General features: G+C 33.6%; 1 protein-coding gene across 3 annotated transcripts in view; it reads right to left on the reverse strand.

The window, feature by feature from the left end:
* The window catches only part of LOC127882370 (N-acetylated-alpha-linked acidic dipeptidase 2-like), a 99,077-nt gene that overhangs the window by 51,877 nt on the left and 28,856 nt on the right, over positions 1–18,344 (reverse strand). The window contains exon 1 of one of the 3 annotated variants that reach the window (XM_052430969.1): positions 4,502–4,956. The exons of the other annotated variants lie outside the window; for them this stretch is intronic. The gene's annotated coding sequence lies outside the window, so the exon portion shown is untranslated. Of the gene's footprint in view, positions 1–4,501; positions 4,957–18,344 lie in introns of those variants that run through there. 3 annotated transcript variants of the gene reach the window in all.

Consider the following 18,344-nt stretch of genomic DNA (forward strand, 5'->3'; position numbering starts at 1 on the left):
TTCTGCAAATGACTTTTCTGCAAAGCTGAATGTATTTCACTTCCTACTTCACAATTATAAATTTTGTAGCTTAAACAATATTTGGATATCTAAATTGAAGTCCATGACATTGTTAATTGATCATAATATTTCTGCCATATTATATAATAACTAAATTTAATGCAAATACAATCTTTTGAATTGTATATGATGTCATAATAAGCATTGTAATATGTAAGTAAAAATCCTTTAACTAAATGTATTCGTTTTGATTACTCGCATATTATAAGATTAGATTAACTAGCAAAACGTTTACACTTACCGTTTATAATACAATTTTGTTTTAATTCTTTACAGCAATAGCTCCACGCTTTTAGTTCACTACTACAGTAACTGTTTTGCACTTTACAAATATGGAACATGCAACTGTTTAATTTCCTTTAAAAAGGACGCGCTTTCGTTTACATAAAGCGTTCACATGGAGTCACAAACTTTGTGATGTTTCAGTATAAACGAACCATATACTATTAACAGAAGCAGTTACAACATCGTTTTATTTTGTTATTCTTCGACTTTGCTTCCATGGACTATAATTAAGTAATGTGACAAACCTAACTTGTCCACCGTCAATAATTATATAATGGCATGTTCCCGATTATATAAGGTTATCAGTATTTCTATATAAATAATTCATAGCTATATATAAAATATTCATTATCAGAGCCTATACCTCAAGCCAATAAAGTCCTTATGCTTCCTTCCTTGTAACAATGTTCACCACTGAAGGGCTCACTTAGTGCTTTACAAAAAACGTGCAATTAAAATATTTGAACGTTTAAGATTGTATCACATAATCTTCTTACCACTTGCCAAATGAGATTTGAAAAGTATCGAGTATTTATAAATTACGTTTTAAATCTATATGTATCAGATATTAAGCTGTATCATCGAGCGAGCACTGATTTTTTTATTCGCTGTATTGGGTATTTAGGTTTTGTTTTCTTAACGCAACCGCCGCAACTCGACAAATGTAGATTTACGGTCCAATAGGTAAATAAATCTCATACCAAAGACGACTACTTAATGCGAACCGTCCGAAGACCAGAAAGTCAATTGATTAGATTTAGGTTCCACTTTGTGAGAAAAGTTGTGAAAGAAATTGTGTGTGTATTAGATTGTTTTGTGTCTTTCGAACAATAGTTAATATATGCAAAAAAGGTGTGTTTATAATTTATCCAAATATCCAAATATATCCAACAGACACATTATAGTCATTGATATACCCGGCCTGTCCTAGGACACAGTAATGATTTAATTAAACAAGTGTATTCAATTATTGAATGGTGTAAAATGGACGAAATAAATGTACATTTACACAAATTTGAATATTATTGATATAAGTAGACTGTTCAAAATAGAAATTGAGTTGCCTCAACGTCTGGTGTACATGATCAGTTGTCTCTTGGGTCGACTTAACTCGAATAAATTCAGCATGAAAATAATGTTATCATCGTCTTACAAATCTGGGAAGCACAAGGCTTATCATGACAATTTGAGGAAAAAATGCTGCTTTAGTCGTATTGGTTTCTTATGTGAAAAACAGAAAAGAACAGAACAGATGAAAAACACACAAATTTAGTTTTTTTAAACTTTTTAGTTTATCTCATATATCTCATAGTGCAAGATATTCATTGTCACTGTGCAAGATTTGTCCAGAATTTATTCGGCCTGGTTATAGTATTCATGCGCATCTCTTTATAAATCAAAAACACAAATGATAACCTGTTTTTTAACCTATGTTGTCTTTTAATTCTGCAATTCATGATATGGTTAAACAAAATGCGTATACATTCTACGTTTGTATTTTGATTCTCGCAGTTTCACATGTTTTATGTTCAATTTAAGCACATGTGTTAAACAACTTGTTACATAAATACAATTATTATTCTTAGTTTTCAAGTTTCAAAAATGACATAAAATAAACATTGCCAGCAACTTGATCGATACTTAACCCTTTCAGTGCGGGAACCGAATTTTGAAGGCCTTTGCAAACAGTTTGGATCCAGATGAGACGCCACGGAACGTGGCGTCTCATCTGGATCCAAACTTTTGCTATTCTGATAGTATTTTTTGAAAAAAAATCGAAGAAATGCTAATTTTAGATATTCAGCAGACGACATTTTAGCAGACGATAAATTTCCTAGCATGCAATGGGTTAAAAACATTTTAAAGCATGTCTGATGACTGACACACTATCTCATCAAATACAAACAGTTTAATATTTGAACACAAACGTAACATATTGAGGAACATTGATAAAATTGGGAATTAGTTACAAGTAAATGCTTTTACGGAGTTCGCTGAAGGAAACAGCCAACACATTCTTAATATACGTCCGCACGCTATTCAAGGAAATCATCATCCGATGTTCTTAAATTAACAGCAACACATTAGGTTGTTTTCCGTAATTGAACTGTCACCTTTTAGAAATGCTTTCTGCGTCTTACAATTATACGTTTGAATGCTCAGTACGCTAAACTATGTTGGTCAATTCCAGAGCCTGAATGGCTGAGTACCTTGGGGAAATTAATGAATGGTTTGGTAAATGTTTCGATATGCGAGTGGTCAACGAGTTGGCTGTAAATGATAGCAACACATTTCCTTTGATTCGTATGACATTGATTCAAGACAAGATGGAAAATTACATATTGCAAATGATGAAATTATGAGAGCTTGCAACATTATCGAAAGTAAAGGGTAATACATGTATCAAAAACAACGAAACAGTACATACAGAAGGAATTTCGTTCCTTTTATATTTACTTTTATTTTATAATTCGGTCGAAACTTAATTGTTTTAGGCATATGTTCACGGTTATGGAATCAATATGATAGCTTTAGCCTTATGTAAAATAACAACTGAAGGTCACTGCAGAGTTTCTGTCGACAATAAACCATTTATTTCCCGCACCGTAATATTACAGGCAATATATCAAAGCCATTATGGTAAAATAATTATGGAAAAATAACGTATACGTCACAAACAAAAACTGATTAAATCACTAAGCTCATTGTGCCTTTTAACTAAACAAAGTATCATGCATTTGAGACACTTATCAGGAATTCAGTAAAAATCAAATAGTTTACATAAACACACATTCATTAGTTTCATTAATATTGCATTTGGTTAAAAACACGTGTCGTAAAATTACCAACATTGAAATTAATCTTGTCTCATATAGTGATTTTTAAATATATCACTTGATTTATGTTGGACTTGGAAATTATCAAGAGGATGCGAAGTGACGGTACTTTACTGTTCATGTGCCAATTCGTGTTCAGTAAACTATATTGAGTGGGACTATACTTTACATTATCAAAAGAACACTTAATTTAATGACACACATTTACAACATTTATACCGGTAATGATGATTGCTTCAGACAATTATGAATTCGAAAACGACTTTGAAATATCTAAACGAAGACCATCAATGCTGCCATAAATATCCATATATTATGTTCCACATTTACTACAATATCTATATGTGTGAGAAGTAGAGGTTTAAAATCGTAGTTAGAAAATATGTACAAATCTATTTATCTGCATATGCCGCACCCATTATCTTGCAAGCGTTAATCAAACGAATCCTTAAACGGTTTGATTAAATGAGGGCAGTAAGCCAAATGGCATATAGATATAGGCGGGCTATTACCGAATAAATTACTATATAAACGCCCTGCTTCAGTATGTTGTTGTTTTTGTTTTTTCAAAAAACAACATTACTCATGCACATAATTTGTAACGTAATATAAATATAAATAATTGTTGAACAAGTTAATTGTATCGATTTATTGTAGATGGTTTTTATTGTGGTTAGCAATCATGAAGGACTATTTGTAAAAAATTGTTTGGCTGACCAGCACCGCTAATTTAAACAAGGCGCGTTTTTAAGTAAGTAAAGAAACTAGAAAAGAAACCAGAAACAAGTTATTAAGCTAGTCATGAAACTAAGTATCGATGCATTTTATTGCGTAATTATTAACCATTAGATCGTGCAGACTGAAAGATCACAACCACTGGAATATACCAGTCACTGTTCCTTAACCCAATTATGCCTAGTGGACTCTCCCATCCTTCTAAATTCGATCAATTTATTTCCAAAATTAGGGATGTTTGGTATATGTATTTCTATTTTGAATATTTCTTACAGAAATTCCTCTAAGCAAACAGCGCAGACCCAGATAAGACGCCGTATCATGTGGCGTCTCATCTGGTTCTACTCTTTTTGACAAGGCCTTTTTTAGACGCTAAGCATAAAAGGGTTAACGTGTCAGACACACAAGTGTTCGGCCTTTTTGTCGGAAAAGAAACTGATTGTGTAAGAAACATTGCTGCTGATTTAGATTTCATTCATGAATGCATCTTAAAATATACGCATATGTTGCTGTCAAATCAACTGATTACATAAACACCTTCTCGTATTTGAATACATGAAAATCAACAAAACATGTACACGTACCTTATATTAAAATAATATTTTTATTGTTTCTTTACAACGTTAGTCCACGGTTTCACATCACTAAACGTTTTTCACTTCACTCATGCGCAGCATCTAAAACTGGTCTGAGGTATTGCTTTATTCACCAAAATTACGTATTCATACACAATTATATAAAACGGTATTTCATTGTTGTGAATGACAATTTGATTCCATGCACGTTCATCGTAGAAATGTGAATATGTTATTATTGAAAATCTTTTAAAGCTGCACTGTGTTCGAAATTACACTGAGATTGTCTTTCTCATAATTGAATCAATGTTGTATATTAAATATCCATCCCCGTTAACCTAAACTCAACCCTACAACTATATAATTCTGACGCTTATTACTATTACTTCAAATTTCACCAGTGAAGATTTAGCTCTCGATGACATACATCCGTGTTCAGCTTTTAACACTTTCCCTTATGTAAACTTGTCGAATCAGATCTTAAAACACCTAGTATATATATTTACCTTTTGAAGGTGCCTTCAGCTGATATCAGTATCAACCGTTGAACGAAGAAATGTCTCGGTGTATCGCTGTATTGGATTTTCTATTTCGGACAACGGTCTATACTTTCTTTAACCGGAGAGAGACAAACTCGCCCGTATACTTAAGTAAACAGTAGGATCAATAAACACATAAAGCGATGCACATAAAGCTCAAAAGCCGGTTGATATAAGGCGTTTGCGTGACCCATCCGAAAAACAGAAAGTCGACTGCATAGAATACTGCTTGAGGTTATTATATGCATGTTTAATTATGTAATCAAGTTTATGTTGGAATCCCTTGTGAAGGAGGAGGTTTAATATACTGTGCTCTGTTTGCAGGTGACAATAGTGATCATGTTGCTGTTTAGTTCTGAACAAGTACCATGTGTTGCACGTAAAATACAAGGTGATGATCAAATATAGTGCAGTTTAAACAATCAAGAAGCCTGCAATCGTCTTATTGCGCACTCATGCGTTTGAAAAAAAAAACATCCAAACTTACGCGCTTTTTCCATCGATATTTAAAAGAGCAATAATAATATACAAAAGGAAATAATATACTTCAACACACTTCCATCGGCATCTGCAGATAGAGTTATCCAACGTAGAACGCGTTGAAGAAGTATCAGAGCGTCATTGAATTCAATCCACACACGTAGAAAATGAGCTTAAAGGGATCTTTTCACGCTTTGGTAAATTGACAAAATTGAAAAAAGTTGTTTCAGATTTGTAAGTTTTCGTTTTAGTTATGATATTTGTGAGGAAACAGTAATACTGAACATTAACTATGATCTAATATAGCCATTATATGCATCTTTTGACGAATTTAAAACCTGAAAATTATAAAGCGTTGCAACGCGAAACGATTGAATAATTTGGAGAGTTCTGTTTTTGTCGTTAAATTTTGTGAAACTACGAAGATTGCTTATATAAGGTATAAAATACATCAAGAATGTGTACTCGGCGGAATAGCTCAGTAGGCTAAAGCGTTTTTACTTCAGGACTCTGGCAGGACTCCAGGGGTCACTGGTTCGAAACCTGCTCCGGGCAATGTTCTTTTCCTTTTTATTTTTTTTTCTTGATTTTTTACTGGAGCTTTTACGATCCAATGTTTACATTTATCAATATAAAGCATTTAATGAATAAGTTAAAACAATGCCAAAATCTGTGAAAAGGCCCCTTTAATTGACAACATATGACATTTCAACCAAATATATTTAGAAGTTTAATGGCATTAGAACTAGAAAAGTGCTGCGTTAGAAGTGGTTTCAGTGTATACACAAAGAAATCCAACACAAAACATATTTTTGAACTACAATGTGAAGTTGATACGTTGCAGACGTAGTGGTCTATAACGTGGAAATATCATTCACAGAACTATTATTAAGTGACAAAATAAGGAGCTGGGATTATGAAATATACTTGTGTAAAGTAATTTGCATACTGTCAAAACTTTTTGAAAGATGGCGCAAGCAAACATTTTTTAGTTTACATAGAAATACATTTACTTTGGGCTAAATAGTTATTTTAGTATATGATCATACTCGTGTGTATCCATGCAGATACCAGTAATACAAAGCTGATATGAGGCACATCTTTGTATGAAGGATATGCTTTTAATACAGAACTGGTATTTACAGGATCGCCGGTTATATATTGCATTGATATTATAACATTTACCCATTTATGCCCAGTGGACTCTCCCATTCTTCTAAATTTGATCAATTTATTTCCAAAAGTAGGGGTGTCTGGTATATTTATTTCTATATTTAGAATATTTCTTACAGAAATTTCTTTAAGCAAACAGCGCAGACCCAGATCTGGGTCTACGCTGTTTGCAGTGTCCTTTTTTCAGGACGCTAGGCATGAATGGGTTAATGATATGACAAAAAGCGAACATAACTCTTTTCCAAATCCATTCGCCTTTGATCGATGATTATAGAAAGGCTTGCACCTTTTATTTACTGATTACTGTTTCTTCTCTAGGCTCTTCATCTCTTTTATAAATCATACCCTTATAGTATAGGTTAAATAAAGCAACTTATCAACTATGAACTTTCAAAAGCATCGGACAGACTGTACAATATCATACAAGGACCTAACCTGACATTTAAACACCGTTCATTAAGAAATGCAAAACACGATACATATGAAAGATGATTTTAACATAACGATGGCGTGATTAATTGCTCTTATTTGATGACAAGTCAATATCTCAACAGCAAATAAGTATTAAGTTTTTTAAATGTTAATGTTTTAGATGAATGATTTTTCAATCAGCATTAGTGAATGATTCATTGCATCGATTTTAGCCTTTTAAAGCATATATGAACACTATAAAGAAAAATAGTTTTGTTACATATAAAAATATGTTTTATTTCAAATCATTTATAAAAAATAATATATTTTTTAATGCGCACAACCTTTTTTGCCATTTACATATTTACATAATTTGATGGCAGGCTGATATAAATGGAATAAATCTTTATATAATTAAATTGATAACAGTGAAGTGTTTATTGAGAAAGTAATTGAGTTATTCAGTATTGCGTGCGCTCCACAATGATCACAAATATAATTATGCATGTTATGCTTCAATTTCATATTGCACGTCAAAGCTTTATATTGTTTGTTCGATATCTGCAGCCAACAAACTAGGCGGCAGAACGTACTTTTTTAATAGGATGATCCGTTCGGACCTCGTTTATAATCGTTTACAAATAATACACGGGGCAGGATGCATGACTCAGTTTTATGACAGCAATCGCGCATTCGCGTTAGATGACACGCCACGAAGTCTTTCTGCACGCTCTCATCGCGAACCATTATTGAATATCCTAAATTGCAGCTATTGTAACTTTAATTCAGCTTGCAATATCAATAACCAAACTACAGTGAACAGGCCAAAACTGCGATTTCAAAATTACTTTGATCCTATTAAAGTAAGGAAATATGTATACTCTCATCAAAATTGTTAACAAACCTATTCATAAATAGCACATGCCACAACCCCTTTTTCGTCGCTTGCAGTTTACGCGATTTACATAAATATCAATTGACAGATGGTATATTTAATCCTTAGTTATTACTTAATCTGTTTGCATTCCTTGTAGTAACTTAACACAAAAAGCTGAAATGTGCACACCTCCATACCGAAGTTGCTACTTTATGACAGTGCTGTAATTTTGACAATTTTGACATAGATCTGCTTATCAGTTTTGATCTTCATCCTTTGAGAGTGCATATACAAATGTAGTTAATACTTCATCACGTAACCCATGTCCGTTGCTTTTAATTACACTGACCACTGCTTAACGATTATTTTATTGAGCGTTCAATTATGATGATCATTTCATTGGGTGTTCAAGTGGATTTATTTTTCGGGGAGGGAGGAGGGGCGAGGGAATAACATGCATTTTTTTGTATACGGAAGGCGGGTCAAGTAAATAAACTTTATCATTTAACTCAGTTCCCACAGAAGGTGATAACATTGTAAACTTCGCGTTTATTTTATTCTAAACCTCACTTGAAATATGACCAAACAAAAGTGTCGTTATCTGCTCTTTTTGTTATAAGGAAAGAGAAATACACTCATGAACACGTCGGTTTACTCCGGAATCATCTCAAATATGACGCATACACGAACTGATCTATGCTATGTGTTTCGCAAATGAACACACATTAAACTGTGTTTCCTCACTCTGGTTACGTCGCAACATACAAACCATTAAGACGCGTCTGAAGGGTCACAGAGAAACCATGGTGTGTCATGGTAATTATCACTCTGCAATATAGCCAGAACAAGTCGCCACAAGCCATCTAAAACTATGAAAAACATTCAACCGTTTTGCACTTTTACACAAATTACTTATTATTCAAGGGGAAAAGACGAATTTTCATTTTTGAAATGCAATCTCGGCATTGTTTCCAATTCTATCAACGTATTTGACGGCTTACAGAACGTGCAAGGAAAATTAAATACATTTACGTTATAATATTTCTATTGGCATGGTGAGCGTCTTGTGATCGGGTGGTACTAGGTTAGATACCCAATCGGGTTGCGTTCTCAATGTTTTTAAGGACATCACGTTCTGGTTCTAACTATGAAAAGAGTGTGCTGATATGTTTCAATTAATTTTATTTACACTTGCAACAATAATTATAGTAATAACACCGTCTCACTGTTATGTATTTTCATTTATAATACACTCTTTTCACATGCCATCATACATGACCTATCTATGGTTTATAATTATGAAAGTGTAATGTGTCCAATAATACGAAATTCGCTCACATCATTAATAAATAATGCATGCCGATATATTGAACATTCATTGTCACGACATCTTTTGGAGTGTTTTATCCTGTTGGCTTAAGTATTGCTCGCGTCTTCTATTTTATTTCAAGCTATGAAATTAATACAACCACGGGGAATATTTTTCGGGAGCCAGATTCGACTTTCCTTGCCATGATATATGAGTTTATGGTCGCTTTAATGAAGCGGAAATATAAAATTTCTCTCAAGATCTTAAAGTGGTCATACAGATTTGGGCTAATTCAATATTGGTAAAAATAATGTTCGTTAATCAAATCAAAGCACACTGATGTTGGCCTTATCTTTCTTCTTTGACGAATACTCAAACTGCGCATCGTTAATCATTTCTCATTAATCTATATTTATTATTGAAAACAATCCGCTGCAGATATGAACCGCAAATAAAGTCTCATTTGTCATGCTAATAAAGAGATGTACAACGATAATGTTAAATAAATATGTATTAATTGGTAATAATTGTAATAAAAACCACAAATACAAATCACAATTTAAAACATCTTACTGTTATTTAAATACTGATCAACTGATAAAGCTGAGATAATAAATAGTTTATTAAACAGAATTATATGTGTGTATTTATTTCGTTTCAAAGCCTTTAAATAACACACAATACAACAACAGGTGTTTAAAGTATAACACTCAACATAATAGAAATAAAAACAACACAAAAACAATCAATTATCTAATGTGCTGCAATGTGAACCAGTGTATTATTGAGAATATTTTAATTATAAATAAATGGTCGATTGTGTAACCGTTATGTACATGTTTGCACGTTAACGATTTCCGCCAGAAAATCACAAAAAATTCGTTTATTGAATCATTTTTAGAATTTTTAGAAATGTTTATTTCAAATATCACAAGAAGTCTTGAGTAAACACATACCGTAATAAAACTTACTTTAACAAAACACAAGAGCGGCGTTACAGGAAAAACAGTAGTGCAGAGCTGTTGGCTTGAATCACTGAAGAAACTGCACTACAGTTGGCAATAAAGCGTTAAACATGCGTACAAACCGAATGTACCAAAGAATACATACTAATAGGATAAATTAATTCATAATTACACGAGCATTCATTTCATGTTAATGTTTTCTAGACAATTGTTTAATATAAATGTTCTTTCTATATTTTGTGAAATATGGTTAATATGTATTTCTTTACACCGATTAAACTCGTATGTTTAAGGTTTTCAAACATACTATGATATCATTTAAGTATATATCATCTATAGAGACACAATATATGCGCTATATCAGGTTTCTAATCATAATAAGAATATTTGCAATAAAAACCCATGACAGCAAACCATTGTTAAGAAACAAAGAAATGTCCTTTTCCGGTTCGGAATCAGCATACCCAATCGATAACATTAAATATGCGAAAAGCTATGCGTGCTAAAAGCCATTTCCAAACAGCACAGACGAAATTTCAAACATAAAAAATGATTGTATGAAAGGTACTTTTAAACAGAGTTCATGTCGATTTCATTTCTGTAGATTCATCATTATCCCCACGCTTTTTGAAAAGCGTGGGGATATTGTGGTTATCTCCGCCGTCTCTCCGTCCGTCCGTCCTGGCCACTATCTCTTCCTACACTATTAGCACTAGAACCTTGAAACTTACACACATAGCAGCTATGAGCATATGAGCGACCCTGCACTATTTGGAATTTTGATCTGTCCCCTGGGTCAAACGTTATGGGGCTTGGGTGGGGCCGGGTCAGAGTTTTTTACTCATTTTTAAAGGTTCTTTTACTATTATTTCTTCATTTTTACACCGATTGTCTTTAAATTGATACTGAACCTCTCTTATGACAATAAGGTCAATCTAAACTATGCATGGACCCATTACCAACCATGGTACACTCCGCCCACATAGCCCACGCCCACCCAAAATTGAATTTTACTATAATTTCTTCATTTCTACACCGATTCACTTCAAAAACATACTGAACCTCTCTTTTGGCAATATGGTCAATCTCAGCTAGTTATGGTCCCATTACCAACCCTGGGGCGCCCCACCCACATAGGCCACGCCCATCCAAAATTGCTTTTTACTATAATTTCTTCATTGCTTCACTGATTCTCTTCAAATTGATACTGAATCTCTCTTATGACAATACAGTTAATCTCAACTATTCATAACCTCATAACCAACCCTGGGTCGCCCCGCCCACATAGGCCACGCCCACCCAAAATTGCCTTTTACTATAATTTCTTCATTGCTTCACTGATTCTCTTCAAATTGATACTGAACCTCTTTTATGACAATACAGTCAATCTCAACTATGCATTTGCCCATTTACTTCAAATTGATACTGAACCTCTCTTATGACAATACGTCAAATCTCAACTATGTATGGCCCCAGTACCAACCCTGGGACGCCCTGCCCACAAAGGCCACGCCCACACAAAATTGCCTTTTACTATAATTTCTTCATTTCTATACCGATTCACTTCTAATTGATACTGAACTTCTCTTATGACCATACGGTCAATCTCAACTATGCATGGCCCTATAACCAACCCTGGGGCGCCCCGCCCTAATTGGCCACACCCACCCAAAATTGCCTATAACTATAATCATTTTCTTTAGGTTTTTTAACATTAACTTTTTCATTTCTACACCAATTTACTTCAAATTGATACTGAAGTTACCTCTCTTATGACAATACGGTCGATCTCAACTATGCATGGCTCCATTACAAACCCTGGGGCGCCCCTGGGTCAAACATGCGGCGTGGGGATACGCGTCGACCTCTGCCGCACCATTTCTAGTTACATAATGTTTCACTTAACATAACAAACAATACTTGCCTTCAACGTATTAGCGTTAGAAGACAAATGCGGTAGTCATTTTCGACCGACCACTAAACATTCAATTACATAATCAAATGTAATTCTACTACAGACGGTCAAACATCTGTAAACATGATTTCTGTATATACCACCCACGAGGTTCAATCATTATTGTATCCACACACGAATTAATGTAAATCCGTTCTACTTACTTATTGGTACAATGGAATATAGGGAATCCATACTGTTGCTGCCCTTTTCCGGCTAATTTAGAATATAGGATACATTCCATAAAATCTTTCGCCGAACACCACATTCAAGTTTTCGGTATGGCTTTCTAAACACCAACCTGGGGCATTCTGTCACCAGTGACCGTCTAGGAGTTCAACGGAGGCGATAAGAAACATACAAAACACATACAATGCAAAGATGGGTCAGTGCAATACGATGTTATACATTACATTTTTAGCGATCTGACGCACACTCATTCGTAATCACGTGATATCTACATGTATATCGAATTATCAGGAAACGTAAACAAAGTCAATACAAAGTATCCCCGTACCGCACTTTCCCATGCATAGGCGCAGTGCCTATGGTTAGGTTTAGTGACACATAGCCCCAGAACTTTCTAATCATTGAACTATATCTTTTACTTCTTCACTTAATCGTCATTAAATATGTCACATACATGCAATTCTATAGCTTAAGAAATATAGAGGTAGGTAACTTCACAAACTTCAACATGGTATTCGTATGCGATACATTGGCTTAGTTAATTGACACAACACTCAGCATAAGCGTTTCCTTTAAAGAATTTAGCAAAAATTCTAAAGAAACGAGTATCATTATCGAGCGGTGAGTGAAAACAGCGTGATAACACGGTTAGATCGAAACGGACGAGGTGCTTATGACGTGAACGTAAAGTTAAGAGCCATCGCATGCTTTTAAGTGAAATCATATGATGACCAAAGACTTTCCATGATTAATAACATATATTTCGTATTCTTATGAAAATATAGACATTGAGAGGGGATTCTTTCACACTGTTGCACATTAGTGTGCAGACAGACACTATACTTTCGTAGCGGGTTATCAAATACGAATTCTGCTAATACAGTTGCATGCGGTATCGATTTCAACATTGTCAGCACTCAAAGAATAAGGCGAAATAATTTAAAAAATAATAATATTAATTACTATTTTTCAGAATTATTACATTACATATTGAATGTATAATACGACTTCGAGTCTCTTATACTATCGAGTTGAGCATACAAGACTGAGGCAATCTGATTGCATTTGAGCCTTAACTAATATTTGATTGCACATGTCTTTAAAGCGAGATTATACAATTTTGTCAAATATTTATGAATTTATATAACATGTTTAAAAAACTTATTATATATTATATATTTCAATATAAATTAAAATAAAAGTTCAAAAGAACATGTGTCGAAAAATGCGAAAAAAGCCAGATATTTAATTCTAAAATTGAAGACGGCTGGTCAGCCGTATTCGCCAGCATGTATACCATATATGTACGATGTGAATCTAAACTTAGTTTAAAATTCCTGCAACGATATCTTTTCATACGACACACGAACACTAACTCCGATCCTAATACAAAGACGAATGCTTGGGTTATTGTAGAAAATATGTACGTCACAATCGGCTCGGGGCGCTAATTTGTCTTTGCTGCATTTGTATAAAATTCGGCTTTAATGCATAATTTATCTTGCCTATTTTGTGTTATTGTAACCTATTTTATCAATATATTTCAATTAAACGCATGTAAAAAATCGTATGATCAAGTCATCCTTTTTATAATTAAACAATATCATTGACAGTCCACTTGAATAACACACGTGCATCACATGAATCAAACATTATGTTACAAAAGTATTACATAATTAGTTTCCTCACACTGCGATAAAGAGATGGTAGTTATCCATAGCAAGCATTGTGTCTTACCGATTGCATTAAGAAATGAGAAATGTATTTATACACGAAATAAGCTCATATTATACACTCGTACTAACATAATTTCCGGTTTTGGTACTATTATATTAAAGGGGCCTTTTCACACTCGGTGAATGAACAAAATTAAAACAAAATGTTTCAGAATCGCAATTTTTCGTTGCAGTTATAATTTTTATGATGTAATACTGAACATTTACTATGCTCAAAAATATGCATCTATTGACCATTAAAAAACTGAAAATTATTAAAGCGGGTATATACGATTTTTTATATGTGTTTAATTGTAATATATTGATAAAATATGTTACAATAACACAAAATAGGCAAGAAAACTTATACATTAAAGCCGAATTTCATAAATGCAGCAAAGACAAATGATCGCCCCGAGCCGATAGTGACGTACATATTTTCCTACAATAACCGAAGCATTCGTCTTTGTATTAGGATCGGAGATAGTGTTCGTGTGTCGTATGAATAGATATCGTTGCAGGAATTCAAATAAACCGTTAAACTAAGTTTAGATGCACATCGTACATGTATGGTATACATGCTGGCGAATTCGGCTGTACAGCCGTTTTCAATTTCAGAATTAAATATCTGGCTTATTTCGCATTTTTCGACACATGTTCTTCTTAACTTTTATTTTAATTTATATTGAAATATATATAAAAGTTGTTTACACAGTTTAGATAAATTCATAAATATTTGACAAAATCGTATATACCCGCTTTAAGCTTAAAGCGCATACCGATTGAATAATTTGGAGAGGGCTTGTGTTGTCGTTATATATTGCGACACTACGAGGATTGCTTATATAAAGTATAAAATACAGCGTTTGTTGTATGAGCACGGATGGCCGCGTGGTCTAAGCGATAGACCTTTACTCCATGAGTCAGTGGTTCGAGTCCAGTTGAGGGCTAATTTTCTAAAATTGTATTCTAGTTTTTTTAGATCCAATGTTTACATTTATCAATATAACGCATTTAATGACACACTTCAATACATGCCAAAGATGTGAAAAGGTCCCTTTAATTTCATGACCCGTTGTTTATTCAAAGGAAAATCAGACTTAAGTGGTCACGAAGTATAGTCAGTTTCAAATATGTTTATTTGCAATTCATGCATTGCATTCAATATTTGATAATATATGTGTTTTTGTAGTTATCATTTTTCGAAAACGATTTTAGTTGACGAATAAAATAGCTACATGCAGCTCGATGAACATATATCTCAATCAAAGTAATGAGTCAATAAATGTGAAATTAACTGCGCTTCTTCAATGTTAATACGGCGAATCAAAAACAAAATATTATTTAACCGTTTGAAGTGATACTGAGTAAGTGTTATTTATATTATTCGTATTTGTATATAAACATAATTTCTGGAATGGCTTTTCTAGCAGACTGAACGATGAAAAGCGTCGCAATGGACTTGATTGCGTTTGAAGTTAAGCGAGAAGGCTTTGCCAGTTATTTTATCCACGAAAACCTTTACTGAAAGTAACTATTCATGTCTTGCAGCACATCCCGACATTTATTATCAAATGTATAATTAAAGATATAGAAACGACAAGATTTACTATTTATTTTCAACGATCCTCGTGGATATATTCGGAGGCTGAGTGCCCATTAACAACGGATAAGCATATCCAAACATACACGACCGTTGGTTATCTTACTATCCCTCTCTTTATACGGTTGCAGCATTAAAATAAATGTCTTAAAAGACAAACGGCATTGATTTAAATATTGAATTGTTAATATTGCCATAAATAATGTATTGTGGCAAAATGATCAATTGAAACGTGACTCTCATTCCACAGATGTTTCGGTCGTTATAAGACAACTACTCGGACCCAAGATTCTTAGAACTATGACATAACCACAGACATCCATATGTACCAGTAATAAACGACCGTTTACTGCCCAATGTTTTCACCATAAGAAACATTAACCATAAACGAAAACACACATGCAAATGCACTTTTTAAAAAAAAAAGTGAATACATTTATTCTAAGTAATAAATTATACTAAGTATTTTATAAGATGAAACGAAAGTATTATGAAAAGACTTTTATCGCATTACAATACTTATTTTATTCATTTGATTTTATTGAAAGACATTAAAGACTGGATAGCACATACTTAGAAGTTAATAAAAATTAAAAAGCAATGCTACCGCAAATAGATTATGAACTGACTTGCACAGTTAGTATTAAACTATTCAGTATTATCGAAAGAATAATGGGACTCGAAATGCGCGTTATTTTGCACTTGTAGATCGAAAATGACCTTATCAATAAGAGATTAGAAATTTATAGAGCGCTTAAATAGGCTAATTATGCGAATGAATGAAACATTCTTTGAATTAAAATTTAAAAGAGTAGCTAGTTAATACATGTGTATTGAATACTTTTTATAACAACCCCGTTAAGATCCTTTTCAAGTGTAAGAAGAGTGTAATATTATACATGTTTCTATTAAACAACATTTTTATTTTATGCTTTCCGGTGGTTTATAGAGAAATATCAGTAAATTAAAACTGATAATTTCACTGTTTCAAACAATGAAAATTATCAGTGAAAATTATCGATAATTTTCACTGTCTACTGTGAAATGACGTCATTTTTTTACGAAATGACGTCATTATCCCAGCGAAATTTTAAGTTAAACTCTTAAACAATGTATATAAACTGCTGCGCCACTCGTGAAAATATTATTTTCTATGATCACTCGTAAATTAAAATCGATAATTCACGGAATCCAACAATATTCTCTATGTTATTAATAAATTACCTTGAAATAATTGACAAATATATAGTTTACCGTATCAAAAACGCGCCTGCCATATTCCGAATATCAAGAAATATACCATGTTAAGGTTTATTTAAATATTGACTAAATTACCTACTTTGACATTAAGAATAATGTTTTGTTTTGAACTACCCATACCAGGCTGGAATGTGTGTTATGTGTTAAGGAAACTGTTGAACCGGGTTGAACGTTGCACTGCAAAGATATAAAGTCTCAACATCATATATGTACATCGAACATTAAAATATTACCAGCATAATAAACGGACATATTAGTTAACTCATTACACTAAAAATATTGTTTGCACACTTAGTTTGACGCTCAGGTAAACGATGTCTACTTTTTAATAAACACACACACACCCTTATTTATTTGAAATAATTCATATGCAATATTACTGTTTAATTTGGTAAAATCAAATGAAATCAAGAATGTACAAATGCGCAGATACGTACGGCGTTTGCTGCATGTGTATTGCAAATATTATGAAGATATTGGAATCCGAGCTCAAATTAGTTGGTTATATTACTCGAGGTTATTTTCTCGATAGTGTATGTACCCCACCCCCTCCACCACACACACACACGCACGCACGCACGCACGCACGCACGCACGCACGCACGCACGCACGCACGCACGCACACACACACACACACACACACACACCACACACCACACACACACACACACACACACACACACACACACACACACACACACACACACACACACACACACACACACACACACACACACACACACACACACACACACACACACACACACACACACACACACACACACACACACACACACACACACACACACACACACACACACACACACACACACACACACACACACACACCACACACACACACACACACACACACACACACACACACACACACACACACACACACACACACACACACACACACACACACACACACACACACACACACACACACAAGAGTTGTATGCAGATGTCAATCAAGAACATTATTTTAACATTCGCACGATTTTTATCTTATCAGGTTTTTATTACTTAATATGACGCGAACAAAAAGCAACAGCAGACATTAATTGGCCATAATTATCAACGTCATCGTACAACTATTTAGGTAAGGTGATTTTCTTATATAAAATTGCATTAACGGGTTTTTTTACACATCAATCACATAACCAGAGTTAGTGTATCTTTAAAAGTGAAAAATGAAACTGTTTGTTTTTCTTTCAAGCGTTTTTATGAATCTTACAAATTACGTGTCTTAATATTACTTTAATTGATTTTTATTAGGATGAATGCATGGTTAATGCAAAGCAAACAGGAGTAACACAGACCAAATGAATGTGCTTGTTTATTCATTCGAATAAATATTCTTTAATCCTGTT

This window comes from Dreissena polymorpha, chromosome 5 (genome assembly GCF_020536995.1).
Source record: "Dreissena polymorpha isolate Duluth1 chromosome 5, UMN_Dpol_1.0, whole genome shotgun sequence".
Classification (NCBI taxonomy): Eukaryota; Metazoa; Mollusca; class Bivalvia; order Myida; family Dreissenidae; genus Dreissena; species Dreissena polymorpha.